Source organism: Neofelis nebulosa, chromosome 6 (assembly GCF_028018385.1).
Source record: "Neofelis nebulosa isolate mNeoNeb1 chromosome 6, mNeoNeb1.pri, whole genome shotgun sequence".
In the NCBI taxonomy this organism is placed as follows: domain Eukaryota; kingdom Metazoa; phylum Chordata; class Mammalia; order Carnivora; family Felidae; genus Neofelis; species Neofelis nebulosa.
Window position 1 is genome coordinate 58,230,018 of NC_080787.1, and position 27,591 is coordinate 58,257,608.

The window sequence follows — 27,591 nt, forward strand, 5'->3', positions numbered from 1 at the left end:
TAGTAAATACCCAGTAATGGGATTATTAGATTCTGTGGTTTTTTTATTTTTAATTTTTTAAGGAACCCCCATACTGTTTTCTACAGTGGCTGTGCTGAGTATTATTTTTTAAAGAACTCATAACACAGAATGTTATACAGAGTATTAAATGAGTGCTTAATAGAGTAAATGCTGTAGGAGTTTAGATGAGAATATGGTCAGAATTGAAGACATCAAGAAGGTAAAAAACTACGAAAAGTAGCACATGTAAATTCCCAGAGAGCCAGAGAATTATGATCAGGAAGCATTTTTTTTCTCTAGGGAGGCAAACTTGGTGTAGTTCCTTGCTGATTTTTGTTACCTCTTTTAATTTAAGTGGTGTCGTATTGATTCTGCCATCAGTGTAATGATTTCACTTGCTGGTACTGTTAAAGGTTAATTTAAATTGAATTTGGGTTAATTCATTCATGTATTTAAAAAGTTATTGATATTGTTTGGGAGTAGTGACTATATATAATCCCATCTAATTATATGGTAGGCAAGGACTTAAATGTGTATTTCCTAGAATAATCTAATCACTAAGCAGAGTAAGAATTCTGGTGTTATGGGTGTTGAATGTTAAACTTCTTCCTATTACTTGTGCGAGTGGCAACATTGTAAAAAAAGAGTAGAAGACTTAATAGATACATGCTCATTTTGCAAGGGCATTTTGCACTTTAGTTTTAACAGAAAAGTTAACAATTTGATTGATGCATTTATCAAGGTTATAAGCAAAAGCTAAAATGAGTATTTCACAATTCTAATTGCTTTTGCTTGCCTCCTCTCTGCATGCTACGCAGTTTGGTTTTTAAATATTTAAAATTTCATCTCTAGTGTAAAGTGGAAGTGAAATAGAGTGGTAGCCTCTTGTCAGTGATAGTCCTCCCTGCCCCTTTTTTTAAAGCAGGGTAATGTTTGTGTTGTGTGTCTTTCTAGCAATGAGAAAAATCATTTGCTGAGGTGAAAGTTTCTGTGAGTGCTAACTAACAGCATCTAGAGAGTGATCATTTATGATGTGTGACTTCTTATTGTGTTGTGTGGTAGATGTAATTGATAATTCTGCTTTCTCCTGTTAGATATATAATTTCTAACTGTCATGACGCATGTCTTTTTGAAGTGGTATTTTTGTTTTGCAGATTGCAGAAAAGTGGGTGTCTTTGTGTTTGCCAACATTTGATGCTGGAAGGGATTCAGGATGACTCTAGGGTATTCCTTTATTTTCGTAACTGAAGAAAATGAGATGTTATCTGGGGACAGAATTAGAAGATACATGCATATATACACACTCCCCTCAGATGCACATATACACACATTGTAAATATTTTTATCTCTGTCTGTGTGGGTGTGTATAATAAAATCATGGCTACATAATGATACCTTTAATTCACACCCAGCGTCTTGGAGTTCTTTTTAAAAACTTTCTCTGGCAGTGAGAAACACAGCACCTTTTATTCTTGATATATTTTTTTATGTGCTCAATCAAAAATAATTTGCTGTACGTAGATCTCCCAATTGCCTTGCTGTGTTTGTGGCTTACCACTTCTCGGCCACCTCTGCCAGTGCCCTGACTGGTCTGGGCCTCTGCATAGACTCCAACCCCTTTCTCACTGCTGCGTCCTTACTCACCTCAGCCACTGTGCTGACTCCTGCATGCTGGAAACAAAAAGGAGAGCAAGATGGAAAGGAAAGGGCAGGTTGGTCTTGGTGACTATTTTCATAGAATGGAAGCATGAAGAAGATTACCAAGAGGCTTGTGTTCCTTGCAGCCTGGTGCAATCTTCCTTCAGGAGAGAGAACGTTGTTCTGGCAGCAGCCTAATCCCCAACAGTATTGGGTATATGTACTGTCACTGATGGTCTAGAATTTATTTCTAAGGATGGAGGGTGGCTCAGCCAGTGTCTTTCCAGCTCTTTAGTTCCAGCTTCTTCAGCACGTGCTGACACACAAAGCCATTTCTTGGTATTCACCACCTTAGACCCAGGCACTGGGTCAGAAATTGTAGCTCTAGCCAGCATTGTATCTGAAAATGCCTCTCATAAAACTTCAGCATCCTAATGAGGATAGAAGCCTCCTTTCTGTTCCTAAACCTGTGGTCTTACTCTTTTTCGTGCCTCAGAATGATGAGTGACATTTCTTTTTAGCTGCAGGTGAATGTATCTGTTCATACAACTAACAAAATTCAGAATCAGGGTGGACTTTAGGCCTGGCAGCTTCTGGCTCCATTTCTTTGTGATTCTCTTGGCTCTGTTCTCTCTGTATCAGCTTTGACTTTGGGTAGCTTCCTTTGTGGCAACAAAATGGCTGCAGTTGTTTCAGGCTTTGCATCCGTATATACCACATGGGCCAGAGGGAAAGAGTATTAACATTTTGGTTTTTTGCTGATTGGAGCAATTCAGGTCATGTATTTATTCCTGAATCAAAGATTGTAGCAAGGGAATGAAATTATGCTGATTGGCTGAGGTTAATTCAGACATACCCTTGCAGATGGGGCTGAGATGAATTTCATCTAGAACAGCACAGGCACGACAAGGTAAAGTAATTCTCATGGAACAGTGATTGTAACTTCGGCTTTCATAACATTTAGGGTAATGTGTTTATTCATTAAAAATATCTTTAAGAAAAGAATTTTGTGAGCAGGGAGGGGCAGTGGTGGGGGTATTTAAAAAGATTTTTCATTCTATTTTTTTAAATGTTTATTATTTATTTTTGAGAGAGAGAGAGAGAGACAGACAGACAGACAGACAGACAGACACAGTGCAGGAGGGGCAGAAAGAGAGGGAGACAGGGAATCCCAAGTAGGCTCTGCAGCTGTCAAGGCAGAGCCTGACACGGGGCTCGAACTCAGGAACCGTGAGATCATGACCTGAGCCCAAACCAAGAATTGGATGCTTAACCGACTGAGCCACCCAGGTGCCCCCAGAGTTTTGTTTTTTAAATGCAAGTATTAAAAAATGTTGAATTATTTATATCTTCTTTCTTTGCCAGTGCTCTTAAGTTTTAAGTTGCAGTGCCAATCTTAATTTTGTAGAGTAGCTCTAACTCATATAAAATGGATAGCAACTATTTAAGCTAGAGGAGAGACAAAATGGAGTTTAAGATAGAGGAAATTTCACTCTTTACTTTCACGAAAATATGTTTGAAAGTACAATGTCTGAAAGGTAAGTAATAGAACATTGTTAAGTGAATGGTGAAATGTCTCAGTTCCTAGAAACAGAAGAAATAGAATACAGTCTCTTGTTTGGGTTTATAAAGAGGCTGCTTTGTTAGGCACAGGCAATGAAGTGGGTAGGTGAGAACCGTCAAGAATATCTATTCAGGATTAATTAATATCCAGTCCATTATCCTGGACTGGGTCCAGGGTTGTTGATTAAGCAGCCCTTGAACTTTAAATTTCTGCATAGGACTTTGCTATTTTCCTGGAGTAGATATTGGGAATGGGATCTGTTTACCTTCCCCTTAAGAGGAGTCCAGACTCAGCTGGCCATCTCCATTTCTGTATGTTATCCTGGTTTACCCACCAGTCTACCAATTGCTTGTTCACTAGGCTGCACCTGCTGCTGGCTTTACCTACTACAGGTACAGAATGGTTGTTAAGTGTATTGGTTGTTCATTCTCTTGATCATGTGGCTGACTGGAAGCTGCAGCTCGCTGCCACTGCCCAGCATATGAAAGTATCATATCACATATCACTAGCCCAGGAAAAGATAAAATTTCAAAATTCTAAGTATGGTTTCTACTGAATGCTTATCCCTTTTCACAGTAAAGTAAAAAAAATTTTAAGTCAAGCCATCATAAGTTTGGGACCATCTATATTAATCACTGAAGAAAAATATTTGGAATCCATAACCTTTTGTTTTTGACGTTATCCTAATTGACAGCAAAAATATTCCCAGGCTTCCAAGGCTAACTTTGGAGATAGTTCATCTTGAAGTGTTTATTTACTGTTTGTTTCAGTTACTTCTGGAAGGTGCAATAACCAAATCATCATTCAGTTTTCTGAAAGAAATTTGAAAGAATGAAAAACTTCTGTCTTTGTATAGCAACCACTTTTTTTTTTTTTAATGTTTGTTTTTCTGAGAGAGAGGACAGAGGGTAAGTGGGGGAGGAACAGAGAGAGAGAGAGAGAGAGAGAGAGAGAGAGAGAGAGAGAGAGAATCTGAAGCAAGCTCCAGGCTCTGAGCTGTCAGCACAGAGCCTGATGTGGGGCTTGAACCCCTGAACCACAAGATCATGACCTGAGCTGAAGTCGGGTGACTGAGCCACCCAGGCACCCCCCATTTTTTAAATGTATTTTTTTTAATGTGTAGCAAGCACTTTCTAAGGTGCATACTTCCAAAACTATTTTATTAAGATAATGCTATATAGAAATTTGTATAGAAAAATTTAACACTAACTAAAATGTGTTTCTGGCAATATATTTGAATCAAAATAGATTAACTGGAAATCCGATCACTTTTAAGAGATATATTTTCATATCAACAAGAGTTCATAATACCATGTAATGATAATAGAATGTTCATTTATAATTTACGGATTCTTTGAGGCATTAGCATAGTTTTTGAGAGTAAATTCTGATATAGTCTGGGAATTGGATGGGAAGAGGAAGAGTTCAAAGGAATACATTTTTGTCTGACAGTTAACACTGTTGAGGATGTGTTTTATACTTGGGATGATATGAAAAAAATTTAAACCATCTTTAAATCAAATTGAGGTTTATGTTTTCATTTTGATCAACAGGGATTAATTTGGAAAGTAAAAAATAATCGGCTGATACACATGTAAATTTCTATCCAAAGTTGACATTTTAGTTTTAGGTGCTGAGTTTGTATCGAAAAACTATGATCAAGAAGCACCTGGGTGGCTCAGTTGGTTGGGTGTCCAACTCTTGATTTCAGCTCAGATCATGATCCCAGGGTCATGGGATCAAGCCCTGAGTGGGGCTCTGCACTGAGCGTAGAGCCTGCTTGATATTCTCATTCATTCTCTCTCTCTCTCTCTCTCTCTCTCCCCCTCCCCCTCCCTCCCTCTCTCCCTCCCCCCCCATTCAAGCATGTGTGCTCTCTCTCTAAAATTAAAAAAAAAATTATGATCAAATAATTTCTCATTAAATTGTCAAGCGTTCACATTAAAAAGTCTTCTTGAACAATTAAAGTTACCTTGTTGTTCTTGTGTTTGACTTTAAACTTCAGAAACTAAATCTTCTAATTGCAAGGAGAATAAAATGACAAAATGTGTCAGTTAGGATTATTCAATTATTTTATGTAAATACAAACCCATTTACTTAGGAGAACCATCACACCTTTTAAAATGTGATCAATCAACACCTTTCTTAGAATTGCTTTCATTGAGCTAATGAATAGATATTTTTATTCTTGAAATACTGCATTTTTTATTCTCCTTATTAATGGTCCTCCCTACAAAGGAGTAAATAAATCATGGGGCTGCTAGTGGTTCTAAGTGCTTTTCAGAGAGCATTTAAGTGCTTGTAATCGCTAAGCAAAGGAGTACTATAGATTAAATGTGTTGTAAACCACACATGAAAGCAATGTCTTTTTTTTATTATCTGTAACTTTAATGAAAAGAAAATGTTAATTTAAGGTAATGAAATAGACCTCCAAGTATGATCGGTGAATAGACCATTAGGTTAATTAAAATGAGGATATGTATCACTGCTGTGCTGAAACTATCATTGTGAAAGAGACAGATTCATTTAGTGCTTGAATAGTAAAATTCAGAATGTGTCATTCCCAAACTAGATTTACTACACAAAGGAACAAGATTGATGACAAGGGTAATTCGGTTTTGTTTCATTTACTTTTACCTGCCACATTACTTGTCATTTTAGAGAGCCTGTCACTTAAAGGTGAAAATTTATCCAATCTTTTAAAAACCAATTAAGTATAAATTTTGTTGCTTTCCTATCTGTCCATCATCCTAGCTGAATTAAACACAAAAACAAGATTTAAGTAATAGGCAAGCGTACAGATTATAATAGCACTTTCAATAAGTTAGCAACTTTAAATTTATTGATTTGCAAAATGCAGCTGAAACTACCACTACAACTTTTTGGTTATTAGCTCTTTTCATTGTCTAGTTCCCAAACGTGTCGGAAACTTATTTCATGTACTTTGTTGTCCACTTGGACAATTAACTGTTTGAACTTACTAATAACTTTAGTGCTTCAGTAGATACTATACCATAGTTTATAAAAGATTTTTGAATGATTTTTACTTCTTCCCTTTGAAAAATCTTAGCATTGTGCCACCTGTAAAGTAGGTTTTTAGTAAGTACTTCCTATTTTGATTTAAGAGGCTTGGCTTGTGTTTAAACAAAAAGTTCTGTATACTCTTGAGCTATTCTGTTTCACCCATCATATGCCTAATTTAATATATTAATTTCTATTTGGAGTTTAGATCTAAATTACAGCATCTGGCCTGATAGTCAATCAGTGGGATTATCACCAATAGCTTTTTGTCTGGGATCTGAAGTATGAATGCATGTATTAAGTGATTTATAAAGCAATTGCTTTCCCTAATGATTTATGTGATAGTCAACCAAGTATTTATTGAATTCTAGTTCTGAGCCCAGTATTATAGTAGGTACTTTCATGTGCTTTAAGGCTTTCCTTGGGAAACCTCCTTGGGAGGTTGTACATGATCAACATGTGTGTATAAAACAATCTGTTTCTCTTCTTAACCTGACACATAAAAACAGTTTTTAGGAAGATGAGATCTTCTTTCTGTTTTGTTTTTTAGTCTCTTGATTCTGGGAAAATATTTTCTTATTTTTGCCTTAATTATCTATTTTTCTGAAATTTATCTGGATGATATTTAGTAGGAGATATTTGATGAGTTTATATAAGTTATATATTTAATATCTTTGATTATATGTGAACATTACCTTAAGTAAAATTGATACAGGAAGAAAAAATAATGTTTATATTAGAAAGTGAATCTTTATTCTGTAATTGGACTTACCATAATTGCATTAGAGCACCTAATAGGTCTTATTTTGTCCCACCCCCTTTTTTTCCCCCCCACTGAAGACTCACTTGGGCTCTTTAAGAAAACAGGGGATTGTAATGATTCCTTCATCCTGAATAGGGTCAGAAAGCTATAGTGTTTAAGTCAGCTCCAGAGTTTGGAAACTCTCATCAATATACTAATGAGCCACATGATCTCTTTTTTATATGACTCTTTCTTTCTTTGTGTCTGGTCCATTTTTAGAATTCTAACTGCATACTACCTTCATCATTTATTTGGTTTCTCTTTTTTTGTCTCCCAGCTTCTACTTACTCATAATTAGTTTTGGCTTGTCATAAAGTATATTAGATTCAACCTTGGCATTTGTTTATTGCTCATCACCTAGGTCTTTCTCTTTCTTATTTTACATTCCTGGAAGAAATAATCTACTTGACTTGTATTCCAGCCAAAATAGGCTAATTTTTGTTGAGGTAACAGAAATGATTCACATAATTCCTTATTCATGCTATATGTTCATCATGGATTGGTTGGCAGCTCCCATATTGTCTTCATTCCAGGACCCACGCTGCAGCCGTTTTTTGAAGCACTGTCAGAAAACAGAGAGGCCAATCATGCACCAGCTTATACCGCTTTCACCCAGAAGTGACATATCACTTTGGCTCATACTTCATTGACCAAGTTACCTCACCACCCATGACATTAATGGGATGAGAAATTATACTCCTTCAATGTGCCCTGGAAGAGAACTGCAGTTATCTTAGTGGACGACAACAGCAATGACTATTGCAGTTGGCCCCTCTAGCTATGAGCTATTCACTTTACTTTTCTTCCTACGTGAAATACATTCTCTCTTTTCTTAGGATACAGTTTAAAAATCTTACAGGCATTCATATCCATATCCTTAGCCATGTGACTTCCAATAACTCTGGTAGCCAAAGTGTACTCTCCCATGTAACTTTTTGGTCAATGGAACATGGGTAGATATGATGTATCCAACTCTGAGCAGAAGCTTTAAATGTGGTTTGTGTGGTCTGACTTGAATTCTTTCCAGATAGGAAATAGCTCCTTCTGCTGGAATCCCTGTATGAGAAGACATGTAGAGTAGACCTGCAACATGGAGCAGAGCTTTATCTTTCATTTAATAGGAACAAAAAAATCAATGTTTGATGTGGTAGGTCACTGAGATTTTGGATTTGTTGCTACCACAAAAGCTTACTTTACATAATGGAATTTGGAGTTAAGACAAACTGGGCTTGCGTGTTAACTCTTCTGGTTGTGTGATTTGGGGTAGGTTATTTAAGTTCCCTGAGACTGGGTTTCTTCTCTGTATGATGGAGGTAATAATAAGGCCTACCTTACAGTTCTGATGTGAGGATTAAATTGGATAACTTGTAAAATATTTAATAGAGCACTCAACATATGAGAGAAGAGTTCAGTAAGTGTCATTTCTCTTCCTTTTCTCTTCCACCTTGCTTCCCCAGTTAGCAGAGTTGTTTGAATACAGGATTATCTAAAAGAAATTAAGTAATTGGAGTTAATTGTGAGATAAGGGATTGAATACAATGCTTGCCTCCAGTGGGCCTTTTTAGCCCAAATTTAAGAGTTTCCTTCTGAGGAGAGTCCAGGGTACTCTTAGAACTAATCTTTTTTGGGGTGCCCGGGTGGCTCAGTTGGTTAGGTGTCTGACTTCGGCTCAGGTCATGATCTCATGATCCGTGGGTTTGAGCCCCACGTCGGGCTCTGTGCTGACAACTCAGAGTCTGGACCCTGCTTCTAATTCTCTGTCTCTCTCTGCCCCTCGCTGCTTGTGCTCTGTCTCTCTCTATCTCTCAAGGATAAATAAACATTAAAAGAAATAAAAAATAAAAAGAACTAATCTTTTTTGCAAATGATGGGTTTCTACGCAGTGATAAGTCAACTAGGTTTTTAACTGAGCTGAGTCAGCCCCGCTATAGCATGCCTCCCAAACCTCCAACCCTTCAAAGAAAAACTCTTCTGCCTGTTGAATAGTCAGGTTGCATAAAGGACCTCCACTGTTACCACCACCAACCTTGTCCATGGAGGTTTACCTGTTACACAGGTACTAAGAAGAGTTAATTTAATAGCTTGTCAGTGACCCATGATTTGCCATAGCTCAAGAAGAGACATCTGTGAATATATATACAATGAACTTGTACCCATGGGGGAAGAGATAAGATGATGCTAATAGTGTGTGTGTTGGCTGCTATTAAAAATGAGATGAAGCATCCTGGTCACAAGTAGTAATGAAAAAGTATGTAGTCTACACATTTAGAGACATGTAGGATAAAAACAGACAAACTAATTCTCAATCTTGACAATAAGGATAAAACTGAGAGAAGAGACTAAGACCAGTTAAAGCTCAACCTTGTGGCAAGGATCAAATCAAGAATATGGTTTCATGCCTTATGGTGGTTCTAAAATAGGGCTAAAAACTCTTTGATATTGTTCCCTTCAAAAGGTGGAAAGTGGCTATTTACTGGATGGAATGTGGCAGAAGTGATGCATGTGACTTACAAGACTAGTTCATAATAGGAATTGTGGTATCCTTCATATTCTTGCTCTTGGATTGCTCATGTGACCATGAGAGAAACGAGCTGCCATGTTAGGAGGACATTCATGCAGCCCTGTGGAAAGGTACATATATGAAAGAATGCACACTTTCTGTGACTAGCTAGGAGGAATTGGGGCCACTAGTCAATGTGAATGAACCATCTTGGATACAGATCTCTAGCCCCTTCAGCTCTAGTCAAGTCTTCAGGTGATGGCAGCCCTTGCTACCAACTTGACCATCTAGCTAGGGCACATCTGAATTTCTAACTCTCAGAAATTGTCTGAGACAATATATTTTAGAATTATTTATCACACAGCAATGGGTAATTAATGCTTAGTGAAATCTCTGAGTAAAGTATCTTTTAAGTGACATCCAATATATTCTTTCAATATACAGTATGTCCTTTCAGTTGGACAGAATGACTCAAAAAAAGAGTTGTCACATTTATAATTTACATTTCGTTTTTTCTCCATTAGAAATGTTTTGTTTTGTTTTTTTTAGTTTATTTATTTTGAGAGAGGGAGACAGCGTGAGTTGGGGAGGGGCAGAGAATCCCAAGCAGGCTCCACACTCCCAGTGTAGAGCCCACCGTGGGACTTCAACTCATGAAATCGTGAGATCACAACCTGAGCCAAAACCAAGAGTCCAACACTTAACTGACTGAGCCACCCAGGTGCCCCTCAGTTAAAAATGTTTTTAAGGGGCACCTGGGTGGCTTAGTTGGTTAAGTGTCTGACTTTGGCTCAGGTCATGATCTCGCGGCTCTTGGGTTCAAGCCCTGCATCGGGCTTTGGGCTGACAGCATAGAACCGGCTTTGGATTCTGTGTCTCCCTCTTTCTGCCCCTCCCTGCTCATGTTCTGCCTCAAAAACAAACAATCACTTAAAAACTTTAAAAAATGTTTTTAATAACACACTTAAAAGGGGTACAGAGATGGAAAAAGCTTAGCCTGTTTTGGAAAAGTATAAAGTATTCTGTTTTATTTTTATCTGACTTTTTTTTTTTTTTTAAGTTTATTTGAGAAAGAGTGTGTGTGTGAGCACTCCAGTAAGGAAGGGGTAGCAGAGAGAGAGAGGGAGAGAGAGAATCCCAAGCAGACTCTGTACTGTCAGCATGGAGCCTGATGAGGGGCTTGAATTCATGAACTGTGAGATCATGACCTGAGCTGAAACCAAGAGTTGGAGCTTAGCTGACTGATCTGCCCAGGCACCCCTCTGAAGACTTTTTCATTGGTGTCTATTTTTTGTTTGATTTTCTACCCCAGTGATTTTCCAAATATTTCCTGAGCCTAATACTTCAAACAGTTTGTACCAGTCTGGGTTCTCTAGAGAAACAGACCCAATAGGAGAGAATATGGAGAGAGACAGAGATTCTCCAGGAAACTTATTTTTGGTCTTAAGGCCTTCAACTGATTGAATGAGGCTCACCCACGTTTTCAAGGGTAATCTCCTTTTCATAAAGTCTGCTGATAGTAAATATTAATTTCATCTCCAACATACCTTCATTACAATACCTAGATTAGTGTTTGACCATACTGGGCACCATAGCCTAGCCAAGGTGACATGTGAAATTAATCATCCCGCAGATGAAAAGGGCAGAAGATGAGCGTTCCAGACACTCAGAAACCCGCCTTTCTCACTTACTTGTATAGAAGGTTGTTGCAGCCTTGTTCTCCATGCTTTTCTTAGTACCTTTGATGCCATGTGGTGAGGACAGTAATATATAAACCAGTTTGAACAGCTTTGTTTTGGTCTCCAAACTGGGAGCTTTGTTTCTCAAACTTATTTTTAAAGAAAAAGTATATTTTGTTCATTATTAGATCTAAAAGTAGCTTGTTAGATATCAGAGAGAGGATGGGTCTAGAAAAATTGTTTTTGCTGCTGGTCACTTGCTACCAATAGAAAAGTTAGGAACATGTTAAATGTGTTGGAATGTTGAATTTAGTGATAGTTTTTGATGGGCTTTTGTGGTGCTTTCTAAGGTATTCAGGAATACACCCAAGTCTCAGTAAGCTTCTCCTTTGAGAATTGAACAGTCTGTGCAATTTCACAAATGACAATACTTCTGAAAACCATCAGGAGGATACTATTCTGTAATGCTTGTCAAGTTCTGTCTTCTTTAGCAGGTTAAATATATCTACTGGATTTTAAACTTGTCATTTTAAAGAGTGCCTTTTAAGAGTTTACTGATTTAAGTCTTTTGATAGGCCTTGCTTATAGGTGTCAGCTTGATTTTACTTTTTAAAAATGCCTTTAAATTGAACTTTAAGGTTGACTTCTAGGTATAACTTCTGAATCTATAGGTTTGATTTACTGCAAAAGTAATATTATTAATTTTATATTACTGCTTCTAAGCTGTGTTTTCCTTGCTTTTGGATTTTCCCTATGAAAAATGAAGAAGGACTCCTTAACCAAGTTTTATTGGGGTAAGATCAATTTTATGAAGCCTGACGACTTCTTATTCTGAATTTTACCTGAGCAATGTTCCAGCTCAACTGAATGGCTCATAATGTTGAGTGACTCTCTCGTCAGCTACTTTATTGATTAATGACATAGATAAGAAAAATGTACCTTGTTGCAGTGGGATTAGAATCAAGGAAACTAGAAATCTCTCATTTCATTGTGAGACCATTGAAAGTCTGTATTTGAGGATGATATGATCCATGAAAGAGAAGGAAAAGTCAGGTTTTAGTTAAGCCATGTGGATCAGAGAAAGGAGGAACAGAGAAGGCTCATGCAGCAGTATAGTTTTGAAAATTACTTGTGGGAAGGGGAGGGGGGTCATCTGGGAAGCCAGCAAAACATTACACAAAACCTTGGTAAGTAAGTGGCTTTGCTGACATAGTAGAAACATGAGCACTGTTACTGATTGTCTTGTTGTTTAGCTGTCAGAGAAGATTGTGCTGCTTCCTACATCTGCCCTCACATGCTACCTCACCTGCTCCATCTTACTGAGACGGATAAACCTTGTAGTTCAAGACTGTCAAGGGCACTGCAATTAGTACTAAATCATTCTCGCTCTGACAACTTCTGGCAACAGAAGCTTCTGGCAGATGTGCAAGTGCATTTTCAGAGTGTCTGAATGTCTGAGTGGTATAGAAGAGCTTTTAGCATGCTTGGTATCTTAATCCAATGGTGAATTCAGTGTAAGTCAACTTTTAGAAGAGGAGAAATATTAGATATCATGGTGCGCTGTTGAGTTTTCTCTTTCTTTTCTTCTTTTCTTTCTTTCTTTCTTTCTTTCTTTCTTTCTTTCTTTCTTTCTTTCTTTCTTTCTTTCTTTCTTTCTTTCTTTCTTTCTCTCTCTCTCTCTCTCTCTCTCTCTCTCTCTCCCTCCCTCCCTCCCTCCCTCCCTCCCTCCTTCCCTCCCTCTATTTCTCTCTCTCTCTATCTCTCTTTCAGGTTTATTTTGAGACGGGCAGAGAGAGGGAGAGAGAATCCTAAGCAGGCTCTGTACTGACAGTGTGTGCGGAGTCCTATGCGGGGCTGAAACCCACAAACCGTGAGATCATGACCTGAGCTGAAATTAAGAGACGCTTAACTGACTGAGCCATTGAGGGGGCCCCTTAAAATTTAAAGAAAAAAAAAAAAGAAAAAAAAAGAGATTAACTAGCGTCTTAGTTACCAGTCTTCAAAACTATAAATTATCTTTTCATATGTCTGGCCCAACACTTGTGTAGGATTTTGTCAGGTAGTGTGCAGGAGTTTACTCTCCTAGTTTTTTCATCTGTGACCTGCTGTGGCCCAGACTTTGGCCTCTGCCAGATGCTGTACCTGGAGAGCTCAGTGTTGGAAGGAGTGTGTCCTTTTTCACTTAAAAGAGCCCTACATCCCTGGAGCTGCTATTGTGACCATGACTTTTTCCCTAGGATTGAGTTAATGTCAGAGTGTCACCCAGCATGCTGTAGAAGTTTGTATTCCCTTTCATAATTATTTTTAACAACAAAAAAATCTCTGATGTTCTTTGCTTATAATTTGATTTCTCTTGAAAGTGGAGTCTTTAACAAAAAAAGGGGGAAGTTTCCAGTTAATCAGGATTTAACTGCTTTGGAGGAAAGCTGACAGCTGTTAAACCAATACAGCCTGACATCCCCAGCTATTTGCTACTCTTCAGTTTCTGGGTCATTATGTTGCGTGTTAGTATTGTTTCTATCAGGGCAAACTTGTGCTCAGTAGTGAGAAATGAGCCAGCTTTTGCAGCATGTTGAGACCGTTCTGGCTTTTGTACAGATTAAAGAGATGGGATTTTCTGAGTGGCAGTCGACTAGTGGGAAGAGCATTGGATTGTAAATCTAGGACTGCGTTTTGGACCTAGTTTTCTTACGACCAGCATGATTTCTTCAACTTAGCAAATGAGGGAGATTAGGCCAGATGATGTCCTTCGTGTCGTTAACTTATTCCTTCTTTGATTCTATGATTCAAAACACTTTGTGGTTTGTTTTTTTTTGGAGATGGAGGGCAGAAGTGCTAACAAATATCTTTCAAAGCATCTTCATAGATTTCAAACTGTTCAGGTCTTCACAATGTACATTAAGCATTGGATGTTAACAGTATCTTAAACCCATGTACACTATCTTCCTCACACAGAGGTTCCCACCTTCAGGTGGTGGTGATATTCCAGCAGTCATAGGGTGGGTTAGTTGGCTGATTAAAGAAGAGAAATGTGATGGCTGTTGTCTTAACTCATTGGCCTTGTGATTGGATCAGCATTCATTACGTGGTTTGTACGTCTCTTGTAATATGGTTCCTGCTTCTTCCTGTCTAGTCACAGTGGCCTTCTTTTAGTTCCTAAAATGCCACGTGCTTCTACCTGACACTGGGTCCACTTTATATTTGCTCTTCTCTCTGCCAGGAATGCTGTAGGACAGCTGACAATACTGACTCCATCTTTAGCCTTCTATCTTGTTCAGGTCGCTCACTGACCCCCCTGGGGCTGTGTGTTCCAGGTCCCCTGGAGATTAACAGACAGATGCCCACCAAGGCTGGGATGGGGGAGCTTGCTTTGGCCCTCTGTAGACTGGTAAAGATAACATAGTCTCTCCCCTTCCCGAAGCATAGGTGGTGCCACAAAATCTAATTAAATGTTAGATGTCAGTCAGGTGCATGCAGACCCTTTGATCTTACTGAAGTGCCCTCCCATGTATCTTCTTGTTCTATAAAATCTGTAGGCTAAGGTCCGACTTCTGCGGAGAATGGCCATGCAGCATCCGATCGTTACCTGATCGATCCCCGCTGTCAGTAAGTTACTCTCAATAAAACTGTAAACTGGATGGAGCTGCGTGCTTCACTTTTTGGTTTCAAAGTACCTTCTCATTTTGGAAGATACTTTACCGTCCCTCCTCCACCTTCTAACAAATGCTCTTTGCTGTTCTGCCTTCCTAGGGGAATGTTCTTAGCCTTCTCAACCTCTTTTCAGTTAGCTAACTGCTACTCACTTCCAGGTCTTCCCCTCAAACATCGCTTAAAAAGAACCATTCTTCTGACCCAGCTGACAAGGTCACTTCTGCTTATACACAGTTACAGTACCATATACCTTTCTTTTGTAGCATTTGCCATTATTATAATGTCATTTATTTGTGTGGTTGATTAGTTCGTTCCTTCTCCTATGTATTGTAAGCTCCACGAGAATGCAGATCATGCCCATTTTTGCTCTCTTTATATTTATTGCTTTCTTTCCCCCAAGTTTTCATTTAAATTCCAGTTCGTTAAGATACTGCAATATTAGTTTCAGGTTTAGAATTTCGTGATTCATCACTTACGTATATCACCCAGTGCTCATCACACGTGTCCTCCTTAATACCCATCACCCTTAGCCCATCCCCCCAACCACCTCCCCTCCAGTAATCCTCAATGTGTTCTCTGTAGTTTAAAGAGTCTGTTTTCTGGTTTGCCTCTGTTTTTTTCTCCCTATATTCATCTGTTTTGCTTTTTAAATTCACATATGAGTGAAATCATGGTATTTGTCTTGCTCTGAGGCAGCCTAGAGAGTGGACTCTGGTACGAGATTGGCTGTGTTCACATCTCAGCTCTGCCACTAGCTATAACTTTGCTTGGGGAAGTTAATCTCTTGTGGCTCAGTTTCCTCAAATGTAAAGAGGAGAAATAATAGATACATGTCACAGGGTTGTTGTGACGATTAGGTGAGTTGAACTCTTAGAACAGTATCTGGTATATTTATTGTAATGTTTATTAGTATTTTCTATCATTATTTTCTGACCCTCTGGGTATTCTCTGGAAGTATATATCATATATATATATATATATATATATATATATATATATACACACACACACATATATATACATATATATGTATATATATATTTATTTTTATTTTTATTTTTTATTTTTTTACTTAAATTATCCTTTGGACTATATTGCTTACAACTTAGTGCCCTGACTGATATTTACAACACACACTTGTTGAATGATAACTGTGGGTAGGGTATAGCCATAGTCACAGGTTTCTTTTTCAGAAGGGGTTTATAGAACCATTTCTACATGCGTGTCGGGGCCAAAGCTTGTATTATTTTTATTAAAATACGTAACTTTCTCTCTAATTTGTTTTGGATTGACTTAGTTCATTCAATATCTCATACTTTGACTTCAGGCTTATTGCAGTATTTGTTTGAGCAAACTCTGAAACAAATTCTCCCTGAGGGTGAAATGCATCACATGTTAGGATATCTGGCTGGTGTCAGGTAGTGATTTCATTATCTTTACCACTTCAGTTATCTTGGCATACATTTATTGCTGATAATCTGTGAAAAGCCTATTTAACTCACTTCTCATCCTGAGTGAAGGGCCATCCAGAGCCCGAGTTTCCCTCTGGAACCCTTTTTATGTTGCTGAGGAGTACAATGTCTCCTGGCAGATTAGCTTTCAGCCTGTGAAAGCAGATACTTTCAAACGGGAAAATGTCATGCAAGGTGAACTATTGGTATTTTCACAGCAGGCAAATTCTCACCACCCTCAGTATAAAAACACTACTGAATCACATTTATGGTTTTGTCATCATTACAATGAGAACAGATAGTGACATTTAAACCTAGGAAAATTTCACCCCTGATATTGACTGTTAATGTGAAAAACTTGAAAAAGCAGGTAGAACACTGTGACCTTAGTGATGTGAATTCTCTAATCAGAGCATACAGAGCAGTCAAATATTTGACTTATTGATTTTTTTAGAGAACCAAGCTGTTTTGTATGCAAGGTATGAAAATCGTATGAGTTTTGTCCTTGGTTCAGAATAAGCAATGAGAGCCAGGGTTCTATGCAGTAGATTTGAATTTATGTTGAGTAGTATACACTTTTAATATTTTAACATATATTACCAGAAGGGATATTCAATTTTCTCATGCATTTATATTTGTGTGTTTAAAACACAGTAATTAGTATTTACATATTAATTTCTGGTTTGAAAATGGTATTAAGGGGCACTTGGGTGGCTCAGTCAGTTAAGTGTCCAACTGTTGATTTCGGCTCAGGTCATGATCTCACAGTTATGAGAGCAAGCTCTGTGTTGGGCTGTGCACGAAGCATGGAGCCTGCTTAAGATATGCTCGTGCGTGCTTGCCTGCTCTCTCTGTCCCCTCCCCTGTTTGTGCTTTCTCTCTAAAATTAAAATGGTATTAATTTATTAATATATACTGTTTTTAAGAACCTAGTGTAAAAAAAAAAAAAAAAAAAAAAAAAAAAAGAACCTAGTGTAGTATCTTCAGTTTTAAAAAGACCCAGCCATACAGGGTTATAAACTTCCTCTGCCCACATTTGAACATACTCCTTTTCTACATTCTCAGCCTTCTAAAATTTGTTTTTCTGTAAAACTACCCATCTAGATTATCTTTCAATTTCTAGTCCATTGAAAGTGAAAAATATAGTAAGTTGAGTTACCCTGACTTCTTAAAGAAGCCTTTCCATTTTAATTTAAGTTCACCTTAAGAAACACAGGTTATCTTTTGGACAAACAGTATTCAAAAAATTCTGCTCCCTAAAACAGTAATGCAGGTAGATTTTTATTTGAACAATGCGGCATTTTTATCAGAAATGTTTTTCATTTTCTCTTAATCTTTTCAATCACATCTTACAAATATTTGAAAACACTTTTATTTCTCTGGATAACTCTCTTGTCCATGCTGCCATCTTCTCTTTGTGATGCCCTGTTCTGCTACTGCCTTTTTATTTAAATTCCATCACAAATCAGTTGGCTTGGGTTTTTAGTGTGCTAGTTTCTTTAAGATGAGGGGGCAAAGTTCTCTTTGGGTAATATCTAGCAAAGCTTAAGACTGCAAGGAGCATTGCTGTTTGGTAGAAGAACGTGTAGAGAATAAATAGGAACTGTCATATCTCACAATGACTTTTAGAAACCTTAAATTCCAGAATTCTGCTTTAATTTTTAATTGCCGTTGAGAATTTATTCCAGAAAAGGTATTTATTAAGTAATTACACATAACCTTGCTGTTAGCAGACATTAATTCTAGTTTGCTAGGATTAATATATGTTGTCTTTTAAAATCTTACTGGATTTCAGTTACAGCTAAGTTTAGTTATAGCCTATTATCTTGTGCTTTCATTTTTAAGGTACAAATAGTACATGGATTCTAGATTGTCATGAATACCGTGCTTTCTTCTTAGAGTTTGGCATTGTGGTTGTTCCACCCCACTAACTATTCTTTCCTCTTAAGAACCTCAGAGATTGAGTGGGGGGAAGCCAGGATGAGTCCCTGTAGCAGCTTCTAGGGTACAGTTACGAAGATGAATAAAACCACCTGTTTAAATTCTGTGAGATCGGAATCTGATTCTCTCTGTTCAATTTTTGAAAAAGCATTTGTGGAAAATTACAATGATAGCAATTGAATTGGCCCCATATGACACAGATTTATAGAGATATTAGAGTTTTGTTTTATTTTTTTTAAATCCAGAGTCTACTTTTTCTTGTCCTTTGGCATTTTAGATCTTGCCTTTCTCTAGGGGGCATCTCATTAGGGAAAAGTACTTGGACAGTGAAATGAGATGTGAGCTTGTGGAAAGAAGACCAGAACAGGGTACTAAACAAATAGTAGAGATAGAGAAATGGCCAAGGCAGAAGTGAGAGCAGGAGAGGCAAGGGGAGGGAACTAACAGAACAAGAAGATAGACTGTAAGAATGATGTCTTTCAAATACTTTGTTGTTTTTTTAAGTAGGCTTCACCCCCAGCGCAGAGCCCAATATGGAGTTTGAACTCACAACTCGGAGATCAAGACCTGAGCTGAGATCAAGAGTTGGACACTTAACTGACTGAGCCACCCAGGCGCCCCTTTAAAATTCTTCTTGATTTGTGTTTTTATGTTGGGGCAGTTATACTTAATGTATCATTCTGTTGGTGGAATAGAGGAATTTAGTCAGTGCCAAATCTAGGAATGTTCAAGTCTCAAAATAACTTAATTAAATATATAATAGGCAAATGAGAAAATTTACTATTCTGTTAGATTGAATGTAAAAAGGGCTAGTTACAGAAAAATTATTTTGCTTAAAATAAAAGCATATTTTTTAAAGTTTGCTTTGGAGAGCAGAAAGCAGTTGTATTGTAAGAGTGTGTGTAATTATCTGCATTCCTTTCCAGCCTCTTTGGGATCAAATTGGTTTTCTCCCCAAGAAAGGCAATTATATGCAGGAGGCCACTTTTTGTTGAATTACTGTGTGTTGCACGCAGCGCATCCCGCAAACCTGAAATCACAGATGCGCTGCTATGATTTATAATACCCATTAATTACAGCTTTGTATTAAAGGCTTTTAGTTTTCTGCTTCAGTAAACCTAAATTCTCCTTTTGAAGAAGAATTGCTTACATTAGGTGTTATGCTAAATAGTGAGTCCTGTCTTTTAGAATCTCATCAAAAGTACTTGGTGCAGTGAGATCTTCTCAGTTGACATTAAGTGCAGCCCAGTCAAGCTGTTTAACTTTGTAGGGTGATGAGCTAACTGGAAGAGCTACTGGTCTTATAATGAGGAGGCCTCCCACAACACGGCTCAAAGGGGAAGACTGCAAAGCATTAATCAGAAAGTATTCATCCACCAGCTGTTGATCATCTTTGTAGTACTGTGCCAGGCTCTGTACCCAGTACACGCTCTTCCTGGACCTCAGTGCTTCTCAGCCCCAGCTGTTCTTTAGATCCACCTGGGGGCTTGAATCCCCCCCTGCCTCCACTAAATACCAGGTGTGGATGTTTTTTAAAGGGCTCCTTATTGAATATAATGTGTAGCCAAGAATGAAAACACAAGTCTATTCAGTCCTATTTGGTGGCTTTTCACCTGAAAAGTTATATTTCCTCTTTGTTTTTTTGGCTTTGTATTTCCATATTCCTTCTAGAAGTTGAAAATATGATCAAGCAAAACAAATGAACAAAACCAGATTGCATTGTTTTCTCTTGGGCTTCTGCCATGGTCTAATTCTATTCAGGGACAAACATTTCCCTGGCACCTCCCTTAAATTTTGTAACTTCACTTTCCCCCCACCCCCCATGTGACGAGTGTCTAATCTGAGGTTTCTTTGCTAAACTTGGCCATTTTATAGTCTGATCAGGGACCTGCTTTTTAGTGACGTTTTGTCATTTTTTTCTCTGTGAATATTTAAAGCTACATTTTAACTCAGAAACATTTTAAAATAAGGATTTATAGTGTTTTACATTACATCTTTCTTACATGTTGTTACTCATTAAACTTCACATACCTGAAGTATGTATGTATATATGTGTTTATTATTTCTGGTTATATATATATATTTTATTTACTTATTTATATACATACCTGAAGAATTTTTTTAATGAGAGGAGGCAAAGTGAGTACAGATTTATCTTGTGAGGCACCAGGTTGTCCATTTGAAAATGGGGTTAGTGTTCATTGTCTACAAATGCTACTATGCTCTCTTTTGTTTGAATATATTTGGAAGTAGTAATTTAGTTGTGGCAGGTGGTCCTAAATGATGTAAGAAGTTCTGAAGGAAAAATATTAATAAATCTAATAATGGTAGTGGCACCTACAGTTTTTGTGAAAGCTTAGTTGATGTTAAACAGCACTAAGTGCTCCCCATGCAAGGCCAGTTGAAGCCTCACCTCATCTTATGAGATGTACATACTGTTGTTGTTCCTATTTTATAGTGAAGAAAATGGAAGCCAGTGGGTGGAAGAGCCCAGATTTGCCTGAACCAGCGCCTGACTCTTAACCCATGGTGTTCTGCCTTTTTTCCTACCTATGTGTATCTCAGTGCTGACACATTCTAGCAGAGAGCTCTTGCTTGCATCCCCTTTCCTTCCAGAGGAACTCATTGACTTAATTTGCTTCAGCCTTTTGCTTTCTTCCCTACTTGAATATAGGCAACCATCTGCTTTTGGCATCCTTCTTGCACATGTAGTAGACTAGGCCTTAATGAATGTAGGCATGCTTTGGGGCTTGGCAGAGTGAAGGGGGCACCAGAAAGCCCTGCGGAGAGTGTTGAATACATTTCCCTTACAGAAGTAAATATAATTTGATTGGTAACTGTATTCTTTTTTTTCTTGTTAACAGCTTTATTGAGGTATAATTTACATAACATACAATTCAGTCATTTAAAGTGTACAATTCAGTGGTTTGGGTTGTGTAACCAGCACTGCAATCAATTTCAGAACATTTTTATCACCCACAAAAGAAACCCTATAATGTTTGGCTTCCTGCCTCAATCTACCCATCTCCTTACTCTATAGATTTGCTTATTTTATGTAAATGGAATCATATGATATATGGTCTTTGTGATTGGCTTCTTTCACTTAGCATGTTATTTCCATCCATGTGGTAGCATGTATCAACTTAATTTCTCTTTATTATCTAATAATATGTTTTTATATGGACATAGTTGCTTGGTGTCTGTGTTCTGGCTTTTACATCTTACACCCCTGGCTCCCAGCATTGTTTTGACTATTACAGCTTAATAACACACAAGAAAACAGACCCAGCTGCACAGCTTAAGTGGGAGTAAAATAGAACCATCCATTTTTTTGTGTGCATTTATTACCTTTTTATTGAGTACCTAGTATATGTACAGCACTCTGCTAGATTTTATAGTATATAAAAGATCTGATGGGGTGCCTGAGTGGCTCAGTCAGTTAAGCATATGGTTTTGGCTCTGGTCATGATCTCACGGTTCATGAGTTCGAGCCCTGCATTGGGTCTCTCTGCTGTCAGCACAGAGCCTGCTTCAGATCCTCTGTCTCACTCTCTCTGCCCCTCCCCTGCACACGTGTATGCGCTCTCTCTCTGTCACTCTCTCTGTCTCTCTGTCTCTCTCTCTCTCTCTCTCTCAAGAATAAATAAGTAAACTAATAACAACAACAACAAAAGATATGATGTAATATGTGACCTATGCTGTATGTGTGTTAGAAGCAAAGCCAGGTTCAGAGTAAGGAAAGAATTCTCTTTGAGATTTGTGGGTGCCAGTTCTTGTGCCCAGCGTGTTGTTGTTTTATTATTGTTTGCTTGTTTGTTGTTAAATCATTACCTTTCACTGAAGTGCTTTTAGGTCTCCTAGATACGAGCTAATATTCAGTAAGTTCATCCCTAGCCCACCCTCCCATGAATTTAAATGTTAAAATGTGAGTCTGAATCATTCTGGAATTTTTCCAGTTTAAAACTAATAAATATTAAAATTTTATTAGAAACTTGAAGGTCATGAGTCCTAATGAATCTAAAAACTTAGAATATTAGTCCATCTTACAGAAATGTTCAGAAATGGTAAAGTATATTCAGCCACCAAAATTGCACGATGATAATATCATACTTAATTCAGTTGGAACTCAAGTTAAAGGCAGGTTTGATGGATGGAAAACCTTATAGCTTCTGCGCACCCTGATAAGCATTGCATCAGTACCAGTTCAGCCACTTGAGTAAACTACGGATCCACGAGAGAAATTCTCTTTAGGATATTTTGAAGTGTCATCCGTGTGCTTCAGTTAGATTTTGTAGCTAGCGTGTCGCCCTTCCCTGTTGCTTAATGTTACTTAACATTATACCACATGAAAATATTCAGTGTCACCGTCATTGTAATATGGCACTATTAGGAATGTTTCACTGTGTACTTATTTTGCTCTTTGCTAAAAACTCTGTAGACTGTCTTGATTCATTGATTTAAATATCCTATAGTATAAGTAATATGATTATGTGATTCCACTTCCTGATTTGTGAATTATTTAGATTTTAAGAATTTTGTAAAATTTAATTGCTGGTTTTTGAAGATGATATATTCGATATTACTTACAAATAGTGTTGAATAGTTATAGTTTGAAGTGTATATATTTAAAAGTAGAATAATGACATCTTGAAAATTAATACCATTTAGTATCAAAAATGTTTCTTTAAGACTTGATATCCAGGGGCACCTCAGTGGCTCAGTTGGTTAAGCATCTGACTTGGGCTCAGGTTGTGATCTCGTGGTTCGTGAGTTTGAGCCCTACATTGGGCCTTGTGCTAACAGCTCAGAGCCTGGACCCTGCTTTGGATTCTGTGTCTCCCTCTCTCTGTGCCCCTCCCCTGCTTGCACTGTGTCTCTATCTCACTCTCTCAAAAATAAACATTTAAAAAATTAAAAAACAAAACAAAAAAAGGACTTGATATCCAGAGAAAATTGTTCCACTCTTCAAAGGAAACCAAAATGCCTTTTATTTGTATAAAAATTTTCTGATGAGTGTTTATTTTTATACTGTGTTCACAGGTAATTTTTTCATATTCATATGGCTCCAAGCTGTATATTGCTACTACTGCTACTAATAACAAAATAACAATAGGTATTTTAATTAAGTAGTAAATAGTAAAGACTAGATTTTTAAGGGCAGAATAATAGGAAATTATAGTAGTAAGAGAGAAGGGTAATAGGGGATTGGAGACTTGAGTGAGGAAAGACATACTTGGAAGAAGTCAGCATAAAGCAAGTAGTATCTATGGGTGATTATAGAAGGTATTAAAGTAGTATAAACCCTACTTGTGTTGTAAGCTGTTCGTGTCTGAGGTAGCATATTATTCCTTGTTCACAGACATACTAGATATTCAGTGTGTCTGAGAATTCAGAATCATGCACTGTACTAAAACATAGATAATAAATACTAACAGTACTAATGTCTAGAGTGTGTTGTTTACTATAGGCCAGGTAATTGTGTATGTTTAACACTCATAATCTTGTCAGGTGTAGTGATTTCTTACAGATAAGGAAACTGAGACTCAGAGGTAAAATTACTGGCTAAAGGTCACTTAATTTCGACTAATCCTGTTATCTGTGTTCTTTACCACTGTTCCACTACCTTGTTTTGTTATTTTCTGTTGGATTCTTTTTCTTAAGTGATAAATACTGTGTAATCTTTGTAACAGGTTGAACAAATAAGAGGTATATAATTTGTTGATGTATACAAAACACATATAAGATATATAGAGATTAACACACTCTAATATTGTTTAAGCTTTGCCTTTGTAAGAATGTATCTTCGATGGAAATTTGCAAGTGAGCTTTGGTTGGTGAGAGTACTAGAATTTGTATCTACTTGGTGTTATACAGACCTGGGTTTGAAGTTGAGCAATGCCAGTCTCCTAACTGATCCCTTGGGCAAGTTTTTTTAACATCTCTAAGGCTGGGTTTCCTCTTCTGTGAAGTGATTATCATTATTTCTGTGGCTCTGTTAACTGATTGTCCTGGAGAGTGGCGATAATTGCTTAAACTATATTCTAGGTTAAAAACTTATTATAGTCATTGCATATAAATTTTAGAAGCTGGCCAAAATATAAAGAAATCCTCTGAATTAAGAATAGATCATTGGGGGCACCTGGGTGGCTCATTTGGTGAAGCATCGACTCTTGATTTAGGTTCAGGTCATGATCTCACGGTTTGTGAGATCAAGCCCCCCGTGTGTCGGGCTCCGTACTGGCAGCGTGGTGCCTGTTGGGAATTTTCTTTCTCCCTCTCTCTCTGCCCCTCCCCTGCTGTTTCTCTGTCAAAATAAATAAAACAAACTTAAAAAAATGGATCATTGGAACAGATTTGAGTGTTAGTTGATAATTCTGAGCATTAAGTGATGGTCTTTTTTATACAGTAAAATATTTGAAATTGCTTGATTGCCTATGGTTATTTGGTTGATGTGTTTGTGGGTTGCTCAAAAACAAAAGCATCAAAACTTAAAATAATTCTTGCAAAAGGAACAGGAGTAGGAAAAGTTATGTGAGTGCTTTTATTCATACCCTTTTCATGATATTCATCTTGTTTCTCAGGTCTTAAGCAGAGAGAGAAATAATGATTTTTCTTGTCTGAGTAAAGGATAATTTGAAGCTATTCCTTGGAGAATTCTAAAAGATACACATTTGAGCAAAGTCTAAAATGTTGTTTCTCCTGTCTTACAGGGGGCAAAAACGTTCTCTCTCTTGTTTCTCCCTCGCAGCTGGATGGATATATTGTCCCATATATATGTGGCCTTTGAAGAGTACTCAGTGCACCACTGTCCACCTTATGGTGCTTAGATGGCTAAGAAAATAGCAGATAAAAAGACCTGGCAGCATATATAAGGATGTGTGTATTGGGAGGGCTGGTGTTTAGATTTGTAAAACACTTTGCCTGTTGAAAATTCAGCCAATATTGGGGCGCCTGGGTGGCTCAGTCGGTTAAGCGTCCGACTTCGGCTCAGGTCACGATCTCGTGGTATGTGAGTTTGAGCCCCGCGTCGGGCTCTGTGCTGACTGCTCAGAGCCTGGAGCCTGTTTCAGATTCTGTGTCTCCCTCTCTCTCTGACCCTCCCCGTTCATGCTCTGTCTCTCTCTGTCTCAAAAATAAATAAACGTTAAAAAAAAAAAAAAAGAAAAAATTCAGCCAATATATATTGCCTACCATATGCAAGGTCACTAGCTAGTTGGTAGGCAAGATAAAAAGATGAGCGAGAATAGCCACGAATATGGAGAGCCACTAGTCTGAAGGGAAGCCAAAACAAGTAATGATAATATTAGGCAGGATATGGCAGTTTGCATTATAGAATAAATAGTTGTGGCATTCAGAGGAAGGAGAGATAGTATCTAGTTGAAGGAAGCAGAAGTGTTCGGAAGAAGGTGCAATTTGAAATGGATATTAAGGGATAAGAAGGATTTCCCCAGATGGGATGGAGTTGAAAGAGTTAGTTAGGCAGATGATCCAGAGAGACTCTTGTAGGGTAAAAGTTTGAATTATAAATGCATGACTTATGTTTAGGATATAGTAGATGTTCACTTGGAAGTGAGGTAAGGTGAAGAGTAGGGGACAGTGAGAGGACCTTGAAATCTGAGTGCATTTGTACTTAAGTAGGCAGTGGAAACCCATCTATGACTTTTAAAATTTTTTATTTTTTAGGTTGTTTATTTTGAAATAACCGTAGATTCATAGGATGTTGCAAAAAAATGTATATCCTTTACCCATTTTCCTCCAGTGGAAACATCTTGCATAATAAGTTGTAGGACTACATGAAAACTAAGAAATTGGTTTTGGTATAGACCACAGAATTATTCAGATTTCACCAGTTTTATGTTTGTATTATGTGTGTGTTTATGTAATTTTATCACATGTATAGATTTAGTGTAACTATCACCACAGGGCTTTCCTTAATAGCTACACCCATTCTCTCATCTCTATCTCCACCCTATTGCTGGAAAACACTATAATCTGTTCTTCATTTCTATATTTTTATTATTTCAAGAATATTATATAAATGGAATCACACAGTATGTAATTTTTAAAAATAAAAACCTTTTATTTTCAAATAATAATAGATATATAGAAGTTACAAATACAGTGCAGTTTCCTCCATTTGCTTAGTTTGCCCAGTGTTCATATCCTGCAGAACTATATTAATTATCAAAAGCAGGATATTGGCAGTGGTGTAATGTACATGTATAGTTCTGTGCTATCTTATCGCATGGTAGGTTTACATAACCATCATGGAAGTCAAGACACAGAACCAATCAGTCATCATGAACCTTTCCCTCATTCTACCCTTTACAGTCACACCCATATCCCTCCCGCCTCTATTCCATCCCTAATCCCTGATAGTCACTAATCTGCTTTCCCTATAATTATATCATTTCAAGACTATTATGTAAATGGACTCGCACAGTATGTGACCTTTAAGATTGACTTTTTTTTTTTCCTCAGCATTATGCCCTTGAGATCCATCCAAGTTGTGTCATGTGTCAGTAGTTTGTTCTTTTTATAACTGCATGGTATTTGTTTAACCATTCATCTGTTGAAGGGCATTTGGATTGTTTCCACTTTTGAGCTATTATGAATAAAGCTGCCGTCAATATTTGTGTGCAGGTTTTTGTATGAACATAGATTCTGATTTTCTTTCTGGTAAACACCCAAGGGTGCAATTACTGAATCATATGGTAATTATTCGTTAGTATTTGGTGTTATTGCTATATTTTATTGTTTCTGTTCTTACAGATGTGTAGTGATAACTGTGGTTTTAATTTGCTTTTCCTTAATGGCTAGTGATGTTGAGGTGATTTTTTTTTTCCATTAAAGAATTTGAATTAAAAACTGATATGTTTAGCTGATACATTTTTCTGGTGTGGATAGGTGAGGAGTGAAATAAGAGAAAGATTAATTTAGAAGCTGTTGAACTAATTTAGGTGGGAAATTCAGAAAGCTTCTTGGGTGGCCAAGGTCAGTGGAGAAGGAATGGTGGGAATGTCTGGACAGGTATGGATGAGGGACAGAAAAAGTAAAATGAAAATTTGGGCATTGATGTTTAGAGTGCTTTTGACAATAAGTAAATAATTCAGAATTTTATTTTTAGTTTTAGAAAAATGAAGAATTTGGTTTCAGTTTGAGTGCAGATAGATTATTTGGGTGGAGATGTCCAGAAAGTTATACATTGGAGTCTGTAGCTTAGAAAGGTTAGGGCCAGAAGTATTGGAAAAAAATCAAATATGGAGAGATGATAGTTCACATTTTGCTTGCAAAGGGGCAATAGTAAAGAAAAGAAATTTATAAATCAGAGATTTAGAAGAAAA

General features: G+C 37.4%; 1 protein-coding gene across 2 annotated transcripts in view; it reads left to right on the forward strand.

Moving 5' to 3' along the window:
• PRIM2 (DNA primase subunit 2) overlaps positions 1-27,591 on the forward strand; it is a 350,622-nt gene that overhangs the window by 125,013 nt on the left and 198,018 nt on the right. The gene's annotated exons all lie outside the window — the stretch shown is intronic.